This window comes from Tachysurus fulvidraco, chromosome 22, assembly GCF_022655615.1.
Source record: "Tachysurus fulvidraco isolate hzauxx_2018 chromosome 22, HZAU_PFXX_2.0, whole genome shotgun sequence".
Taxonomy (NCBI): Eukaryota; Metazoa; Chordata; class Actinopteri; order Siluriformes; family Bagridae; genus Tachysurus; species Tachysurus fulvidraco.
In genome coordinates this window covers 3,891,008-3,911,183 of record NC_062539.1, presented here as the reverse complement: position 1 = coordinate 3,911,183, position 20,176 = coordinate 3,891,008, and the positions used below count along the sequence as shown (strand labels likewise).

Here is a 20,176-nt window from a genome sequence, read left to right as displayed (position 1 = left end):
TCTTTGTGACAACGAGAATATAAGAAGCAGGAATGTTGGATCTACTCTATCTATCTATCTATCTATCTATCTATCTATCTATCTATCTATCTATCTATCTATCTATCTATCTATCTATCTATCTATCTGTCTATCTATCTATCTATCTATCTATCTATCTATCTATCTATCTATCTATCTATCTATCTATCTATAAAAAAAATGATTATCTTGGTCAGTGGACCTTTTCTGTAAAAAAGCATAAGTGCATGCATTCATCTATTAACATTGTGTGAAGGAATATTACATTTGGTTGTTGATTACAATAAAGTTTAGTACAAAAAAGTTTCCCTTTCTCTGAATTGTTAATTGTCTCTATGATAAATGTCAGGCCACTCAGGTGTTTGTTCAGTCCCTTGATATATGTCGACACTGGACTACTGTACCTCGCTCCTGGCAGGTCTGCCTCTGATCACAATTCCACCTCTACAACTGATCCTGAATGTAGCTGCAGGACTTGTTTAAAACCTTCCTATGTTCTCCTAAACCACCCTATTGTTATATTTCTCCCCCTACTGGAGCCACACACTTCAGATATAGAACACTGAGGCTTGTCTACAAAGCCAAAATCAGACTTGCAGCCTCAAAAATCAAAGTACTTACAGTAACAAACCACTCACTGCACCACACTTCCTCTTATCTTCTAGCACTGCACCACTGATCACACCAAGATTCACATTAAGTTTTTTCTCTGTTCACAATTAGTTCATAATTCTTCCCCAATTCTATATATTGAAGTACATATTATTAAAAAGAAGACATGATTGGAGCAATGATGCCTTTGTGGGCACAATGAAGCAGGCCATAAAAAAACTGGTCCTTCCAGGTTGGACATCATACAGCAACATGTTTTATAACCATATAAGAGGGAGACTGTGGTGCAAAACTTAGCTTAAAGTAACATGAATTAATAAAACTAGAAAAGATTTATTAAGAATAGTATACCATGTGTCTGCACTGCAAGGCATGCAATGAAGTCTGTCTCATTTATAACAGCTATAAAAATGTGTTCCTTTGTCAGCCTTCTTCTCTTCAAACTGCTTTTAGAGCACAAATTGTGATGAGCAGGAAGAGGAACTGCTTGAGCCGCTACAGACACAGTACCAACTTCACAGAGAAGCAGGACGTAAGAATCCCTCACATCTGATTCAACATCAGAACAAATCAACATGAGCTGCTTTTTTATTTTTATTCTCATCATTTCCGGTAAGTTCATTTCTCATGTAGTCTTGCATATGCAATGTAACGTATTATCATGTATCGATATTTTATTGTCTCTGAGTAATTGCAGTGTTTTTCTGTTCTGTATTCAGTTGATGCCGTTCAGTCACAGAGGTACTTTAGTCTTAAACCTGGATCATCTGTCACCATCCCATGTCATTATAATAGGGAATATATACAATATAAGAAATACTGGTGCTCTGGTAGATATTTCTTAACTTGCAAAATTCAGGCATATACCTATCATGGAAATTGGAAAGTTAGAGTTACTGATTACCGAGCTGAGAGTTTCTTTACTGTGACTCTGGATCATCTCTAGACAAAAGACACTGGATGCTACTGGTGTGGTGTAGAGATAGACGGATCATTAGATGCTAATGAAGCTCTTTACATCACAGTGAAATCAGGTAATAAACTGCTATCTGGAAATAATTATTGAATTTATTAGTAATATGATGTTGCTTAAAAATGAATTATACATAATTGACAAAATACATAATTTGTGCTTAGATCCTGATCTGTCAGTGAATGAGAGCAGAGTGAGAGGTGAGGAAGGAGGCAGCGTCACAGTCCAGTGTCTCTACAGTGCTGCGTATCAGAATACACAGAAGCAGTGGTGCAGATTCAAAGATGAACACTGCAACACAGTGGGGATTAATACATTCCGCTATTCAACAGTGTACATCAGTGATGATGGGAGAAGATCCTTCAGTGTGAAGATGAGCAGACTGAAGAAGAGTGATACTGGATGGTACTGGTGCAGTGCAGGAGATCTGCAGGTTCCTGTTCACATCAGTGTCAGTGATCCACCTCCAGGTATTATCACAAACACTGATCAACTTTAACAAATGATGAGAGAGAAATCACACTGATTATTTTACTTTGTTTTGACAACAGTCACTACATCAAATACTACAATGGCGACTACAAACACTCACGAAGACAATACGCACATGTAAGTAGGAAAGCTTCATGTAATTTAGGCATGGTGTTTTCCTCTGTAGTTTTATGTTTTATATCTATGAACTTTTTCAAAGATGGAAGTGATGTGAAAAATAAACATCATAAAAAATGAATATCATTATGAATCTGTCTGAGAGACTGCAATCACCATGAGCTAATGTATATGAATGAAGGAAAAATATTTCAAGTGATAAAATGTTACTTTCTTTTTCTTTTATGTCTTTAACAGATCTGACTAAAAGCACAATTCAGGTAACATCAGATTTACATATTTGGAACAAAATTTGTATATCAGTTCTTCTTAACACATATTTCTAATCTGAGTTATTTGTCACCCACAGTGTTTGTGGATTTTGTCCCCAGCAGTGATGAAAACACGTAAGTGCTAAAACACCTTTATTCTCTCTTGCAGAAAATGCTGAACAATTTAGACCATGATGACCGGTATCACTTCTCTCATTTCTTTCAAAAATTCTTGAACGCATTGTCTATAATCAACTGTCTGTCTATCTCTCACAGAACAACCTCCAAGATCCCAACCAGTCTGGCTTTAAAGCAGCTCACTCTACAGAGACAGCCCTTTTGGATGTCTCTGAGAAGCTACATACTGCTAGATCAGCCAAACTGTCATCCGTACTTATCCTCCTCGACCTTTCAGCAGCGTTTGATACGGTCAACCACAAGACTCTCTTATCCACCCTCAAGAGTCTTGGGATTTGCGGATCAGCTTGGGAATGGTTTGCCTCCTACCTGGAAGGACGCTCATATCAGGTAACATGGAGGGGAGTGACATCTGCTCCACGCAGACTCTCCACTGGCGTCCCACAGGGCTCAGTACTTGGTCCTCTTCTTTTCTCCCTGTATACTCACTCTCTTGGTGAAGTTATTTCATCACATGGGTTCTCTTACCACTGCTATGCTGATGATACATTAAGATACTTATCTTCTCTTTCCCACCCTCAGATGCCACAGCTTCTGACCGGATCTCAGCATGTCTGGCAGAAATTTCATCACGGATGACTGCTCATCAGTTAAAGCTGAATCCTAGCAAAACTGAACTACTGTTCATCCCAAGTGATTCATCCCCAGGTCACGATCTTGCTATATCCCTGCACAATGATCTCATCTCCCCTTCAGTCACAGCTCGCAACTTTGGGGTAACCATGGACAAACAACTGTCCTTTTCCTCTCATGTTGCTAATGTGACTCGCTCATGTCGGTTTCTTCTCTACAACATTAGAAGGATTCGGCCATTTTTGCCCACACAGACTGCCCAGGACCTTGTTCAGTCTCTTGTCATTTCTAGACTGGATTACTGCAATGCACTGCTGGCAGGTCTACCTATGAACGCAATCCGTCCTCTGCAAATGATCCAAAATGCAACTGCCCGGCTTGTTTTCAACCTGCCAAAGTTCTCGCATACCACCCCGCTGCTGCGATCCCTCCACTGGCTTCCGGTAGCTGCACGCATCTGATTCAAAACACTGATGCTGGCCTACAAAGCCAAAAATGGACCAGCTCCCTCTTACCTCAAAGCCCTCATCATTCCTCTCACTGCACCTCGCAACCTCCGATCTACCAGCACTGCTCGACTGGTTCCACCATCTCTCAGGGTAAGAGGCAAGTATACTACAAGACTCTTCTCTGTTCTGGCACCAAGGTGGTGGAATGAACTTCCCCTAGAGGTTCGGACAGCTGAGTCACTGGCTATTTTCAAGCGGCGGTTGAAGACCTACTTATTCAGGAAACACTTCAACTAGCACTTCTTTCCATATCTTTTGCATTAAAACAAAACAAAAAAAAAAAAAAACTTTGACACTTTTTCATTGTAACTTTGAACAAATATTTTAAACTCATGGTATCTTAAGTATGTAACCCAGTGAACCAGCATTAATGTATTCAGTGTTAGAGATTTAAGCACTTATGTACGTCGCTCTGGATAAGGGCGTCTGCCAAATGCTGTAAATGTAAATGTAAATGATGTTTTTCTCTGCAGTTTTATAGATATGTAAATTTGTTGCTTTATTGAAAAGATGAACTTGTGCTTAGAGTTCAAACCCAAACAATGCAGTATTTAAGCAGTAAGTGAACAGGTGATTATTACACATGATACTTTCTTGCTTATAGAAACGTTCTCTTGTCACATGGGATTATGTAAATAAACATGAAATCATGCGTCATGATAATGTGCACCAGTGAGGGAAGTAAATAACTACATGTTGTCTGGTTACAGTACTTAAACTGACAGTTTGTGAGGGTAATCAGAAATCACAGTTCTTTTTTTTTTCTTTTTCTTAATTTTTTTTTCTCTTCAAATGAATAATACAGTTTTGCTATTTAAAAACAATTATTTTGCATATTACAACATTACAGACAAAAAATACCCCAAAAACTTCAGTCTGTAAGATTGCAATAGAATAAAGATTGTTTAATCACTCTGGTCAGTGATGCTCATCTGTCTCCACTGTCTCAGACAACATCTGGTGCCTGAAGTGTAGAAGCTGAATGTTTTATTAACTAACTAACTAACTAACTAACTAACTAACTAACTAAATAAATAAATAAATAAATAAATAAATAAATAAATAAATAAATAACAGGAAAATGTACTTTGAGATGTAAGTGAAAAAAAAAAAAAACTTTGGATGACTTATAACCAAAGAAAGTACCAGTACAGTGAACCATGTACTTCAGTACTGTAAAGCAACTAGATGTCATTGGAGGGATGATTCATATTAGAAGATGAACAAAATAAGGAAACACACACACACACACACACACACACACACACACACACACACACACACACACACACACACACACACACACACACATAAATTCATACACAAAAACACTCACATACACACACAGACACTCATACACACATATACACAAAAACACATACACACACATGCACACTCACCCACAAACATATAAAAATACACACAGACTAACACACATATATACATACTCACACCCACCCACAAACATATACACAGACACACACATACACACGCATGCACACATACAGACACACATACACAGACACATTTACACACGGATGCATATACACAAACACACACACACACACACACACACACACACACACACACACACACATGCACGCACACATACACACATAGACACACAGACACACACACATACAAACGCATGTACATACACACACACAGACACGCATACAGTACAAAGACACACACAGACACACACATGCACGCACACATACACACATAGACACACATAGACACAGAAACATACAAACGCATGCACATACACACACAGACACGCACACAGTACAAAGACACACACAGACACACGAAGAAATTTTTTTATATACTGTACATACAGTACATGCAGCAAACAGGGAAGGAAGTGCTATTACACACACACACATACTGTACACACACACAAACACACACACACACACACACACATACACACACACACACACACACACATACATACGCATGCACATACACACACAAAGGCAAACACATACACACGCATGTACATAAACAGACACAGACACACACAGACACACACACACATACTGTATACACATGCATGTACATACACAAACACACACAGACACACACATGCACACACTAACACACACACACACACACACACACACACACACACAGAGGCTGGATGATGGTGTTGTGGATTGTTATTGTTAATGTTTCTATACTTTGCCCATAATCTCCATTATTATATGGGTCAAAGCACCAAAGTGGGATTTTGAGGTCAGACTATTTTTTTCTGATGATTTTTTTTTGGTAATTAAATTTTTTTCCTGTATTTTGACTAAAATTCAATAAAGTTTTTTTTCAGTTGCAAACAAGCATTGTTCAATACCGAAACCACATTTTCAAAACTCTTCACACAGTCTGCATGAATGTTGCCAAATAGTTAAGTAATATTAGAAATAAAATGTACTGCAGGTTCAAGTCTCTGTGCTGAGTGATTGTGTGAAACCTGATGAACTTCCTGGTAGCATCTGGGTTTAATACTTTTAATGAAAATAGAGAAAAAGCGCTCCAAAGTCAACGAAACTTACCGATTTCTGAGGTTGTGCTCTATCTTTAAGAGCTCTTTTTACAGTTATAACCTGGTTGTTAAACCATATAACCTATAATGCATTTCAGAAACTGTGATCCAGAGACATCAGTCACTTAACAAGTGCAAATGATTCCCTGTGATGGTGCAGGGTCTCTGTGTAAAAATGTGATCATGTGACCAGTCTGCGCTTATAGAAGGTTTAAAGTGGACGAGTAATTATTTATAATCTTAATGTTTGATGTCAATAGCTGACAAAGTTTCTTTCTGAGCCTGTTTTTTCTTGCATATATTACCTGTGACTTGTTCAACACTGACATTAATTTAAAAATGTACCTCAATTAATAAATTCTTTTATTTGTGCCTTTTTTAGAGGGTGTAACAGTATGAGATAAAAAAAAAAAAGAAAAAACAGGAAGTCAGCTAGTACAAATTAACATCAGCCACAAGTAGGAAGTGTATTTTTTTATACAAGTCTCTTAGAGAAACATGAGCTTTTACTCACTATGTGGTTCTGTAACTCTCCTTGGGTTTTTCCTCTGTATATCAGGTAAGACTAAAACTCTATCATTCTCATATACTGTCTGGGTATCCTTCATTTTCTAAAGGGTTAAAGAAGCTCTTGTTGTTTATTTCCTTTCATGGAGCAGTGGCTGTTAACAGCTTTCATCACTGGTAGATTAAATGTACCTCAGTAGTGACACAGTGATTCCTGAATGTTCTGATCGTCCTGATTCAGTATCTGAGTAACGCTAATACTGCTTCCTAATGTGGCTTGCTTGCAGAGGTAGAGAGCATGAGGACACTGAAAAATGTAGCTGTAAAAAGAGGAGGATCTGTCACTATTCCATGTCTTTATGAAGAGAAGTACAAAGCAAACAAAAAATTCTGGTGCAAAGGGAACTATTGGTCTACCTGCAGTATCGTAGCCTATGCAAACAAAAAAAAAAAAAGTGTAAATCCATCAGTCATTGATCATCCAGAGCAGAATTTGTTCACGGTGGAACTGAACTCTGTCTCTGAGTCTGGAACGGGTTGGTGTGCTGTAGAAATTGGGGATAAATGGCAGCAGGATGATCATGATCATTGGTACCTGACGGTTAGTAGAGGTAAGAAACCAAAAAAAGTCAGAATTATAATTGTTATAAATTATCTTACACCACTCATTTACAGCCTATTTATTCAGATCTGTCAGTGAGGAAGAGCAGAGTGAGAGGTGAGGAAGGAGGCAGCATCACAGTCCAGTGTCTCTACAGTGCTGCGTATCAGAATACACAGAAGCAGTGGTGCAGATTTAAAGATGGACAATGCCAAACAGTGAGGACTGAAACATCCCAGAATTCAGCAGTGTACATCAGTGATGATGGGAGAAGATCCTTCAGTGTGAAGATGAGCAGACTGAAGAAGAGTGATGCTGGATGGTACTGGTGCAGTGCAGGAGATCTGCAGGTTCCTGTTCACATCAGTGTCAGTGATCCACCTCCAGGTATTATCACAAACACTGATCAACTTTAACAAATGATGAGAGAGAAATCACACTGATTATTTTGCTTTGTTAACAGTTACTGCATCAAAGACAACAGCACTGACTAATACAGTGACTACAACAGTGACTACAACCGCTCATCAAGACAATACGTACACGTATGTAGGAAAGCTTCATGTTATTTAGTCATGGTGTTTTCATCTGCAGTTTTACATGTTTTATATTTGTATATTCAAAGATGGAAGTGATGTGAAAAATAAACATCATAAAAAATGGATACAAATCTGTCTGAGAGGTAATCACCATGAGCTAATGTATATGAACGAAGGAAAAATATTTCAAGTGATCAAACTTACTTTCTTTTTCTACGTTTTAAACAGATCTGACTCAAAGCACATTTCAGGTAACATCAGATTTACATATTTGGAAGAAAATTAGTGTATCAGTTAATCTTAACACATGTTTCTAATGTGAGTTATTTCTCGCCCGCAGTGTTTGTGACATCAGTTTCCAGCCGTAATGAAACCACGTTAGTACAAACACATCTTTATTCTCTCTCACAGAAAATGTTGAACACTTTAGACCATGATGTTTTTCTCTGTAGTTTTAGAGACATGTAAATTTGTTGCCTTATTCAAAGACAAACATGTGAACATTACATGATAATTTCTTGCTTGTTGAAACTTTCTCATGTCACATGATCTTATGTAAATACACATGAAATCAATGAGTACCAGATTTAGGAAAGAAAATTTTCTACTAATATAATTTTATATTTTATGACAATTTACACCACAGGTATGAAGTAATAAAATAACTACATGTACACTTGGTACAGGACTTTATTAAAGTAGAATGTTTAAATAATTTTTAGGTGTTGTAATAGTTCTATAATTTACACTTCTGCCTAACTAGAGAACATGCCAATATGATATTTAACTACTGATGATGAATGAAAGATTATTAATGCATGATGATTAATGATGAACTAAATTAATATGAATATTTTCACTGCAGTTGATTCAGCCAGTCTGTGGTAAATAATGCTTCAAATGTTTGTCAGTAGTTTGGTTTGGACCCTGAACCATTGGTACCTGGTGGCCCTTCTTCTGCCACTGGTGATACTGGTCATCATCATCTGTATGCTCAGAAAGAAATGTGGTAGGTTTCCCTGCTGTGTCTGTAGTTTTGAATTAGTTCTCATTCTTCTATTATTTCAAATTATTTCCTCTGGAGATAATGTTGATTGCTGGTGTGATGTTTTTTTTTTTCTATCTTCATTAATGCTTTTCTTTATTGATAATAAAGTTAATACACTCAAAGCAACCATAAACAAACAAATGAGCCATTAAAGCATGTTAATTAAAACATCATTTAGGGCACCGGAAGGAAAAATGTGAGAAAATGACAGTTTAATGTCAGGAAGATATTTTCAACAGAATAACCTTAAAAACCTTCACATAGAGAGGCAGTAGTGTATGTAATGGGCATAACAACATCAGTGTCTAAATGTGTGACATGGACCACAAACAAACACCAAAAACCCGACAAAACCCAGACCCATGTGTGTTTTAACTCAACATAAAGTGAAACACGACTGCACTTTTATTTCTTCTATTTTGGAACTTCATGCTGTTTGAATTTATTGATTAAGAACTTGATATTTCAATAAATTAGACCTTATAAACTTGGAGTATTTCATCACCATTTCGTGGGGTGATGGAGGACAGGTGGGGCTTGAAAATCAGCCAAAGTTAGCAGAAAAAGTTTGAGCTCCACAGATGTACACAAAACATCAGTGTAAAGATTAGGAAGAATTAAATGTAAATATAGGTGAGGTGATGGTGCCCTCTAGTGGCACAAATGTATGATAACAATAATGTGAAGTAGCAGTTGGGGGGGGGGGGATTCGGTGCCTTGCTCAAGGGCACCTCAGTCGTGGCCGGCCCGAGAATTATTATTATTATTATTATTATTATTATTATTATTATTATTATTATTATTATTATTATTAATAATAATAATAATAATAATAATAATAATAATAATAATAATAATAATAATAATAATTCATTTATTTATTGTTTAAATTGAATACAATTCAATACAAATTTAATTCAGTTGACTATGTGTAAATTTATTTTTATTTATTTATTTATTTATTTATTTATTTATTTATTTATTTATTTATTTATTCTCTATTCCAGAGTTAGAGAATCAAACCAGGATCAGAGAGAGGAGCAATGACACCACTGTTCCCACAGTTAGTACTGTGTCTTATGTCTTATTTCAGTGCCTTTAGTACCTTTTAGCACTTTTAATGAACTTCATCACCACAATTTCTCATCAGTGCTGTTACTTAACAGTAAATAAAACCTTTTCAGGCTGAGAGATCCTACAACTGTTTTCAGGAAAGAAGAAATTAAAGCATTCACATTTGTTAAAACTCTGGCCACAGACATACCCCAGAGGGATGGCAGTTTTAACATTTTACATATGTTTGCATTTTTTTAAAATAAAGATAAAATAAAAAATAATAAATAAATAAAATGTCATTTTGATTAAGTGAATTCAGATTACAGTTACATTAATGTTAATAATAGACTTAATAAACTGTATTAATAATAATACATTATAAAAAGAATAGAATGTGTGTGTGTGTGTGTGTGTGTGTGTGTGTGTGTGTGTGTGTGTGTGTGTGTGTGTGTGTGTGTGTGTGTGTGTGTGTGTGTGTGTGTGTGTGTGTGTGTGAAACAGCCAAACACTGATGAAGACTCCATTGTATACAGCACAGTTACTGTTTCTAAGCCAAAGGTAAGATCAATAAGTTGGTACAATTCTGCATTTAAATGAAAATAATGATGATTATTGTTGTTGTTCTTGTTGCTCTTGGTGGTTTAGGCTAAGAATAAGCCCACTTGTACTGCTGAAGACTCGATTATATACAGTACTGTGGCTACAAAGGTAAAGATGTCAATCCATTGATCCAATTCTACATATTTCTATTACTGATTTGTTGTCCTATTGTCTTCATCTGTTCTGGGTTTCATATTAGTTTCTGTATTTATACTCTGATGATGCAATGTCTCATAAAGTCTGTTTAAATTTACAAAGCACTCATGTGATTTTTTTTGTCCTAACCAAGAATCTCTGAATTTCACTTCATGTCATAAAAATAAAATACTTGTGAAATTATAATTATATTAATTTAAAACAAATCTCTCTCTCTCTCTCTCTCTCTCTCTCTCTCTCTCTCTCTCTCTCTCTCTCTCTCTCTCTCTCTCTCTCTCTCTCTCTCTCTCTCTCTCTCTCTGTGTGTGTGTGTGTGTGTGTGTGTGTGTGTGTGTGTGTGTGTGTGTGTGTGTGTGTGTGTGTGTGTGTGTGGTTTAGAGTAAAAAACAGGCCACTTTTACAGATGAAGACGCCATTATATACAGCACTGTGGCTAAACGCAAGCCAAAGGTAAAGATGGCAATCCACTGGTCCAAATCTACATCAATTTCCTTATTATTATTATTATTATTATTATTATTATTATTATTATTATTATTATTATTATTATTATTATTATAAGCAGGATGTGACCTACAGCTCTGTAAACACTACTTCTAAAATGAGTAAATTCTGTTAAATGGAGTCTGTTCCAGTTCAGTCCAAGCTACAGATCTATGTGTATAAACTGATAATAAACACTTTACTCACTAATCTGCCAGGGACTTTATTCATATCCTGTTCTAGGTTTCTCCAAATGATGTCACTAATGAGACCCTCTACAGCTATGAGGTTTACCAGTAAGAGGTTTGTGATTAAAAATGTATACTTAACCCACTCAAATATGTAAAGTAAAATTACAAACCTTTCACACAGCAATTGTATTTATTCTCTTTAGAGGATGACTTACTGTCCACTGGCTGTGGGGCCTCAGGGATCTCTACTGGATCGTGTGTCCATCCTCAACATCCTTACAGATAAAATCCCAGTCAGGACAAGGACAACATTTTTTTTTTTTAGGACAAGGACAACATGCCCCACACTCACTCCACAGACTTACATCACAGTCACATGACCCTCAGTCATTCAGAAAAATAACAGTTTCCTCACTGTAGCTATCAGATTTCACTTATTCTCTTCTGTACTTTCATTTTTTAGGCTTTTGCTTGATCTGAAATGTATTTAAAGTGTTTATATTTCATGTTTTTATTTCAATATATTTTAACTCAAAATCCTTTTACATTAGCTCTTATCATTTCTGTTCACATGGTCTACAGTCCTTAAATACAACATTAGTGTACAACATAACATACTGCAGAACCCACAACGCTTAATGAGTAAAAACCTGTAGGACAAATATCTTCTGATTTTAAATTAAAGCATGCTATTATTATGCAGCGATTGAGTGTGTGTGTTTGTGCCCTGCGATGGGTTGGCACTCCGTCCAGGGTGTATCCTGCCTTGATGCCCAATGACGCCTGAGATAGGCACAGGCTCCCCGTGACCCGAGATAGTTCGGATAAGCGTTAGAAACTGAATGAATGAATGAATATTATTATTCTCTGCTATGCTACACTGTTATTATAACCGCCTAGTAAAGCCAGTGTTAATATGAGTGATGATTAGGAAAGCACTTTACATGGTGGAATTTACTACGTCTACATGACCATCCAAGATGAAATGCTTCTCTTTTATATAATTAAGAAAATAATTCAAGATAATGGAGCACAAGCAGCATGGACATTCTGATAAACTGTGCTGGAATCTGATTACAATCTGAATGGATTAGATTCTGACTGTATTGTAGCACTGTGTTTGTTAAGCTGGCTATTAAACCAATATGAACCCTAAAATCACACCACACACACCATTTATGGATGATAAGAGCATAAAAATTCATGTGCAGGATGATGCAGATCTTGTGGGAACATACTGTAATGTGGATGAGTTTCCGGTGGGCAAGGTTAGTTTTGTTGTGCTCTTTGAATTTTTTCCATGATGTCCCACACTATGGGGTATTTATGATAAGGACCAAGCCCCAGTGACTCCATTCCTCCAAAGTCTCCTAATTCCTGATGATTGAAGTAATTATACTGGCATACGTGTCCTTTAGTGACACATGTTTTCGGAGTGCGTAGGAAACCCTTCCACCCTCCCACTAAAGGATGTGTCCTAGTTTGCACGGGTTAGTTTTGAAAACACAAGATCAACAATTAAAGTTGCTCTAACCTTGAACGCGGGTGTCCTTCGAAGCTCCCCTGTCTTCTAACAAAGTTTCCTATTCAAGTTATTCTGCCTATTCTATTGATTGAATCTTAAGATGAAGGAGTCAGTCTTAGACCTTTTTTCTTTTCAGGTTCTGATCGTCCTGATTCAGTGTCTGAGTAACACTAATACTGCTTCCTAATGTGGCTTGCTTGCAGAGGTAGAGAGCATGAGGACACTGAAAAATGTAGCTGTAAAAAAAAAGGAGGATCTGTCACTATTCCATGTCTTTATGATGAGAAGTACAAAGCTAAAAAAAAAAGTACTGGTGCAAAGGGTAACATTGGTCTACCTGCAGTATCGAAGCTTATGCAAACTCAAGTGGAAATCCATCAGTCATTGATCATCCAGAGCAGAATTTGTTCACAGTGGAACTGAACTCTGTCTCTGAGTCTGGAACGGGTTGGTGTGCTGCAGAAATTGGGGATAAATGGCAGCCGGATGACCGTGATTATTTGTACCTTACGGTTAGTCAAGGTAAGAAACTGAAATGAGTCAGAATTATAATTGTTATAAATTCCCTTACACCACTCATTTACTGCCTATTTATTCAGATCCTGATCTGTCAGTGAGGGAGAGCAGAGTGAGAGGTGAGGAAGGAGGCAGCGTCACAGTCCAGTGTCTCTACAGTGCTGCGTATCAGAATACACAGAAGCAGTGGTGCAGATTTAAAGATGGACAATGCAACACAGTGAGGACTGAAACATCCCAGAATTCAGCAGTGTACATCAGTGATGATGGGAGAAGATCCTTCAGTTTGAAGATAAGTGGACTGAAGAAGAGTGATGCTGGATGGTACTGGTGCAGTGCAGGAGATCTGCAGGTTCCTGTTCACATCAGTGTCAGTGATCCACCTCCAGGTATTATCACAAACACTGATCAACTTTAACAAATTATGAGACAGAAATCACACTGATTATTTTGCTTTGTTTTGACAACAGTCACTACATCAAAGACCACAACAGTGCCTACAACAGTGACTACAACAGTGACTACAACAGTGCCTACAACAGTGACTAGGCATGGTGTTTTCCTCTGCAGTTTTACGTTTTTTTTTTATTTATGAACCATTTCAAAGATGGAAGTGATGTGAAAAATAAACATCATAAAAAATGGATATAAATCTGTCTGAGAGGCTGCAATCACCATGAGCTAATGTATATGAATGAAGGAAAAATATTTCAAGTGACCAAACTTTATTTTCTTTTTCTTTTATGTTGTAAACAAATCTGATTCAAAGCACAATTCAGGTAACATCAGATGTTCATATTTGGAACAAAATTAGTGCATCAGTTCTTCTTAACACGTTTCTAATTTAAGTTATTTCTCACTCACGGTGTTTGTGAATTTAGTTCCCAGCAGTGATGAAACCACGTAAGTACAAACACATTATTCGAAAATGCTGAACAATTTAGTCCATGATGTTTTTCTCTGTAAATTTGTTGCCTTATTCAAAGACAAACATGTGAACATTACATGATCATTTCTTGCTTGTTGAAACTTTCTCATGTCACATGATCTTATACACGAGATCAATAAGTACCAGATTCACAGGAAAGAAAATTTTCTACTAATATAATTTTATATTTTATGACAATTTACACCACAGATATAAAGTAATAAAATAACTACATGTACTCTTGGTACAGTACTTTATTGAAGTAGAACGTTTAAAATATTTGTAAATGTTGTAATAGTTTGATACTTTCAACTTCTGCCTAACTAGAGAACATGCCAAAAGGATATTTAACTACGGATGATGAAGGATTATTAATGCATGATGATTAATGATGAACTGTATTAAAGGTGGGGTCTCTTTATTTTTGAGAAATGCTTCAGAAAAATGAGCCGGACCGAAAACTACACAAAAATCTAAACAAACGTGTAGCCAATGACCAGAAAGGTCTTGTCAATATGTGTTTGTCAGAGAGTGTTCAGTGCGCATGTGTGACATTAGCAGAAAGTGGTTTTAACATCGACATGGAGGATAAAAACAAAGAAAGAAAGTGAAGTAAGACTTACGTTAAGGCAAGAAGTAGGACATGTTAATATAGGATCAGCTTTCCAGCACTGGAGAGAACTGAAGGAGCAGGAAGTTGGCCGCATATTCACAGATTGGAGTTTCCCGAGTCAATAACTCCTGAGCTAAACGCTGTTACTACACAAATAACACCTCTTTTCTATCGTAGTAATGTAGAGAGGCAGCTACAACCGAGCTTTGTGTAGTAACAGCGTTTAGCACAGGAGTTATTGTTTCGGGAAACCCGAATCTGTGAATATGTGGCTGACTTTACTTAAGACGCTGAGGCACTTTTTTCCTTCTCGATAGGTGAGTAAGGTTGGTTTTGCTTTAGTACACAGAACTAATATATGCCTTTGTCCTTTACATGATTATGCTTGTTTGTTTATCTGCAATTGTATTGTTCTTCCCTTCAGCTATGATAAAGACATTTCTTTCCATTAGCTGGTTACATATGTATGTGTGGGCGGAGCTATCAATACAGGGGTGGGACCCATTTGGGTTCAGGGCATGTTTGTTTTGGTGATTTTATATGTCAACATTGGCTTCCAAACATCAGAGACCCTGCCTTTAATGAATATTTTCACTGCAGTTGATTCAGCCAGTCTGTGCTAAATAATGCTTTAAATGTTTGTCAGTAGTTTGGTTTGGACCCTGAACCATTGGTACCTGGTGGCCCTTCTTCTGCCACTGGTGATACTGGTCATCATCATCTGTATGCTCAGAAAGAAATGTGGTAAGTGTCCCTGCTGTGTCTGTAGTTTTGAATTAGTTCTCATTCTTCTATTATTTCAAATGCGCAGGTCTGAGATGTGAAAATCCATTCACTGGAGGTTCATTAACAAGAAATTCAACACAATCAAATATAATACAGTGTTCATACAACCAGAGGACAGATTCAAAGATTTGACAGTCAGATAAATCAGTCAGGAGTCAAACACAGTGCACCTAGAATCTGTGGGCAAATAGAAAACAGGAGAACAGAGGGGAAGAAAGTCACATACACTGATTGTAAACTCACCAGTTATTACAGTCTGAGCCTTTACACTGTATTTGTCTGTAATGCCTCCGGAGATAATGTTGTTTGCTGGTTTCGAGCTTTCTGAACCCTGTAGTCCCGCGCTTTTTATTGTCGCCCCCTAGTGGGAAATAAAAGCATGACAGGGTGCAGGAGTTTTTTTCATTAAACTTTTCTTTAGTGATAATAAAGTTAGTGTAATACACTCAAAGCAACCATAAACAAACAAGTGAGCCATTAAAGCATGTAAAGTAAAACATAATTTAGGACACCGAAAAGAAAAATAGCTGGAAAATGACAGTTCAATGTCAGGAAGATATTTACAACAGAACAATCTTAATAACCTTCACATAGAGAGGCAGTAGTGTATGTAGTGGACATAACAACATCAGTGTCTAAATGTGTGACATGGACCACAAACAAACACCAAAAACCCAGACAAAACCCAGACCCATGTGTGTTTTAACTCAACATAAAGTGAAACACGACTTTCTTCTATTTTGAAACTTCATGCTGTTTGATTTTATTGATTTAGAACTTGATATTTCAATAAATTAGACCTTGTAAACTTGGAGTATTTTATCACCATTTCGTGGGGTGATGGAGGACACATGGGGCTTGAAAATCAGCCAAAGTTAGCAGAAAAAGTTTGAGCTCCACAGATGTACACAGAACATGAGTGTAAAGATTAGGAAGAATTTAAATGTAAATATAGGTGAGGTGATGGTGCCCTCTAGTGGCACAAATGTATTGTTGTTGTTGTTGTTGTTGTTGTTGTTGTTGTTTTAATTGAATACATTTTAATAAATATTGAGTTTGCTATGTGTTATTTATTTATTTATTTATTTATTTATTTATTTATTTATTTATTTATTTATTTATTTATTCTCTATTCCAGAGTTAGAGAATCAAACCAGGATCAGAGAGAGGAGCAATGACACCACTGTTCCCACAGTTAGTACTGTGTCTTATGTCTTATTTCAGTGCCTTTAGTATCTTTTAGCACTTTTAATGAACATCATCACCACAATTTCTCATCAGTGCTGTTACTTAACAGTAAATAAAATCTTTTCAGACTGAGAGATCCTACAACTGTTTACAGGACAGGAAAGACGAACTTAAAACATTCATTCTTTGGCCACAAACATACCCCATAGGGATAGCAGTTTTACCATTTTACATATTTTTGCAGTTTATATTTAATAAAGATAAAATAAAAAAATGAAAATAAAAATTAATAAAATATGTTAACAGGTTAAGTGAGTTCAGATTACATTAATGTGAATCATCGAATTAATAAAATGTATTAATAATAACACTTTATAAAGAGAAGTGTGTGTGTGTGTGTGTGTGTGTGTGTGTGTGTGTGTGTGTGTGTGTGTGTGTGTGTGTGTGTGTGTGTGTGTGTGTGTGTGTGTGTGTGTGTGTGTGTGTGTGTGAAACAGCCAAACACTGATGAAGACTCCATTGTATACAGCACAGTTGCTGTTTCTAAGCCAAAGGTAAGATCAATAAGTTGGTACAATTCTGCATTTAATTGAAGATAATGATGATTATTGTTGTTGTTCTTGTTGTTCTTGGTGGTTTAGGCTAAGAATAAGCCCACTTGTACTGCTGAAGACTCGATTATATACAGCACTGTGGCTACAAAGGTAAAGATGTCAATCCATTGATCCAATTCTACATATTTCTATTACTGATTTGTTATCCTATTGTCTTCATCTGTTCTGGGTTTCATATTAGTTTCTGTATTTATACTCTGATGATGCAATGTCTCATAAAGTCTGTTTAAAGTGTATGAAGCATTCCTGTCATTGTTTTTTTTTTAACCAAGAATCTCTGAATTTCACTTCATGCAATAACAATAAAATGCTTGGACTTATAATTATAATAATTTAAAACAATTTTTTTGTGTGTACTTTTGTGTGTGTGTGTGTGTGTGTGTGTGTGTGTGTGTGTGTGTGTGTGTGTGTGTGTGTGTGTGTGTGTGTGTGTGTGTGTGTGTGTGTGGTTTAGAGTAAAAAACAGGCCACTTTTACAGATGAAGACTCCATTACATACAGCACTGTGGCTAAAAGCAAGCCAAAGGTAAAGATGGCAATCCACTGGTCCAAGTCTACATCAATTTCTTTATTATTATTATTATTATTATTATTATTATTATTATTATTATTATTATTATTATTATTATTATTATTATTATTATAAACAGGATGAGACCTACAGCTCTGTAAACACTGCATGCAAAAACAAAACTGTGAGTAAATTCTGTTAAATGGAGTCTGTTCCAGTTCAGTCCAAGCTACAGATCTAAGTGTATAAATCCATAATAAACACTTTACTCACTAATCTGCCAGGGACTTTATTCATATCCTGTTCTAGGTTTCTCCAAATGATGTCACTAATGAGACCCTCTACAGCTATGAGGTTTACCAGTAAGAGGTTTGTGATTAAAAATGTATACTTAACCCACTCAAATATGTAAAGTAAAATTACAAACTTTTCACACAGCAATTGTATTTATTCCCTTTAGAGGATGACTTACTGTCCACTGGCTGTGGGGCCTCAGGGATCTCTACTGGGTCGTGTGTCCATCCTCAACATCCTTACAGATAAAATCCCAGTCAGGACAAGGACAACATGCCCCACACTCACTCCACAGACATCACAGTCACATGACCCTCAGTCATTCAGAAAAAATAACAGTTTACTCACTATAGCTATCAGATTTCACTTATTCTCTTCTGTACTTTCATTTTTTTTTGTCTTTTGCTTGATCTGAAATGTGTTTAAAGTGTTTATATGTCATGTTTTTATTTCATTTTATTTTAACTCAAAAAATTATTTTACATTAGCTCTTATCATTTCTGTTCACATGGTCTACAGTCCTTAAATACAACATTAGTGTACAACATAACACACTGCAGAACCCGCAACGCTTAATGAGTAAAAACCTGTAGGACAAATATCTTCTGATTTTAAATTAAAGCATGCAATTATTACACACTGCTTTGCTACGCTATTATTATAACCTCCTAGTGAAGCCAGTGTTAATATGAGTGATGATTAGGAAAACACTTTACTTGGTGGAATTTTTACTATATGTACATAAACATCTAAGATTAAATGCTTAATTTTATATAATTAAGGAAATAATTCAAGATAACGGATCACAAGCAGCATGGACATTCTGGTAAACTGTGCTGGAATCTGATTACAATCTGAATGGATTAGGCTCATGACCCTGTAATGATGAACAGACCATTCACTGTGGGAGAACATCACAATTAGTCTGTAGTCTGACTGTATTGTAGCACCGTGTTTGTTAAACCTAAAATCATACCATATATTTATGGGTCGTAAAAGTGGAAACATCAAAGCTTTAAGCAGAAAAATAGAATCTTAAACATAACCTGATTTAATTTTTTTTACAAGAATTATGGCAAAGTGAGTTCTGTCATTATTCTTACAAGCCAGTGATGGGTTTTCCACAGAATCTCACATACAGTATATAACACTGGAGCATAAATGTCTATATTTCAATTTAAAAAAAAAAAAAACATTTATTCATCTTATGCACTCACATTTACATATAAATGCAATAACCCACAAAGTGCTGCTTATACTGTAAATGTCTGATAACAATTTGAAACATTTATGTTTTTAATGTTTGCTTAAGATGCAATAATTTAGCTGTAATGATTGAGTGGTGAATGTAATGATGTGCAGGATGATGCCGAACTGTACGTACTGTAATGTGGAACAAACGGTAGGTTGGGGTCTGGCTGTCGTAGAATAGGGGCTGTGGTGAAACCTTTGTAGGAGTTTGTACATTTGTAATTGTACACTAAAAGGGCAATAGTCAGGGCTCACCTTAGTGCTGCATGGAGTGACCTTCTCAGGACAGGCTACACAGCAATGACCTGCTTGACCACAGTAAAGGTAGAGCCGTATGCACAGACGACACTGACGCATCTTTGGAGATACATTTGGCAATTTAAAGTATTGGAGATGAGCTCTGCCTGAAGGGAAAGGTTTAGGCCTTCTTAGAACATGACTTTCAGTGCTGCATCCTTTCAATGTAATTTCCTTTATG

The 20,176-nt window shown here is 36.4% G+C and overlaps 1 pseudogene; it reads left to right on the top strand.

Moving 5' to 3' along the window:
* Window positions 1-445: 445 nt before the first annotated feature.
* LOC113636647 lies at window positions 446-19,787 on the top strand (annotated as a pseudogene).
* Window positions 19,788-20,176: the final 389 nt, after the last annotated feature.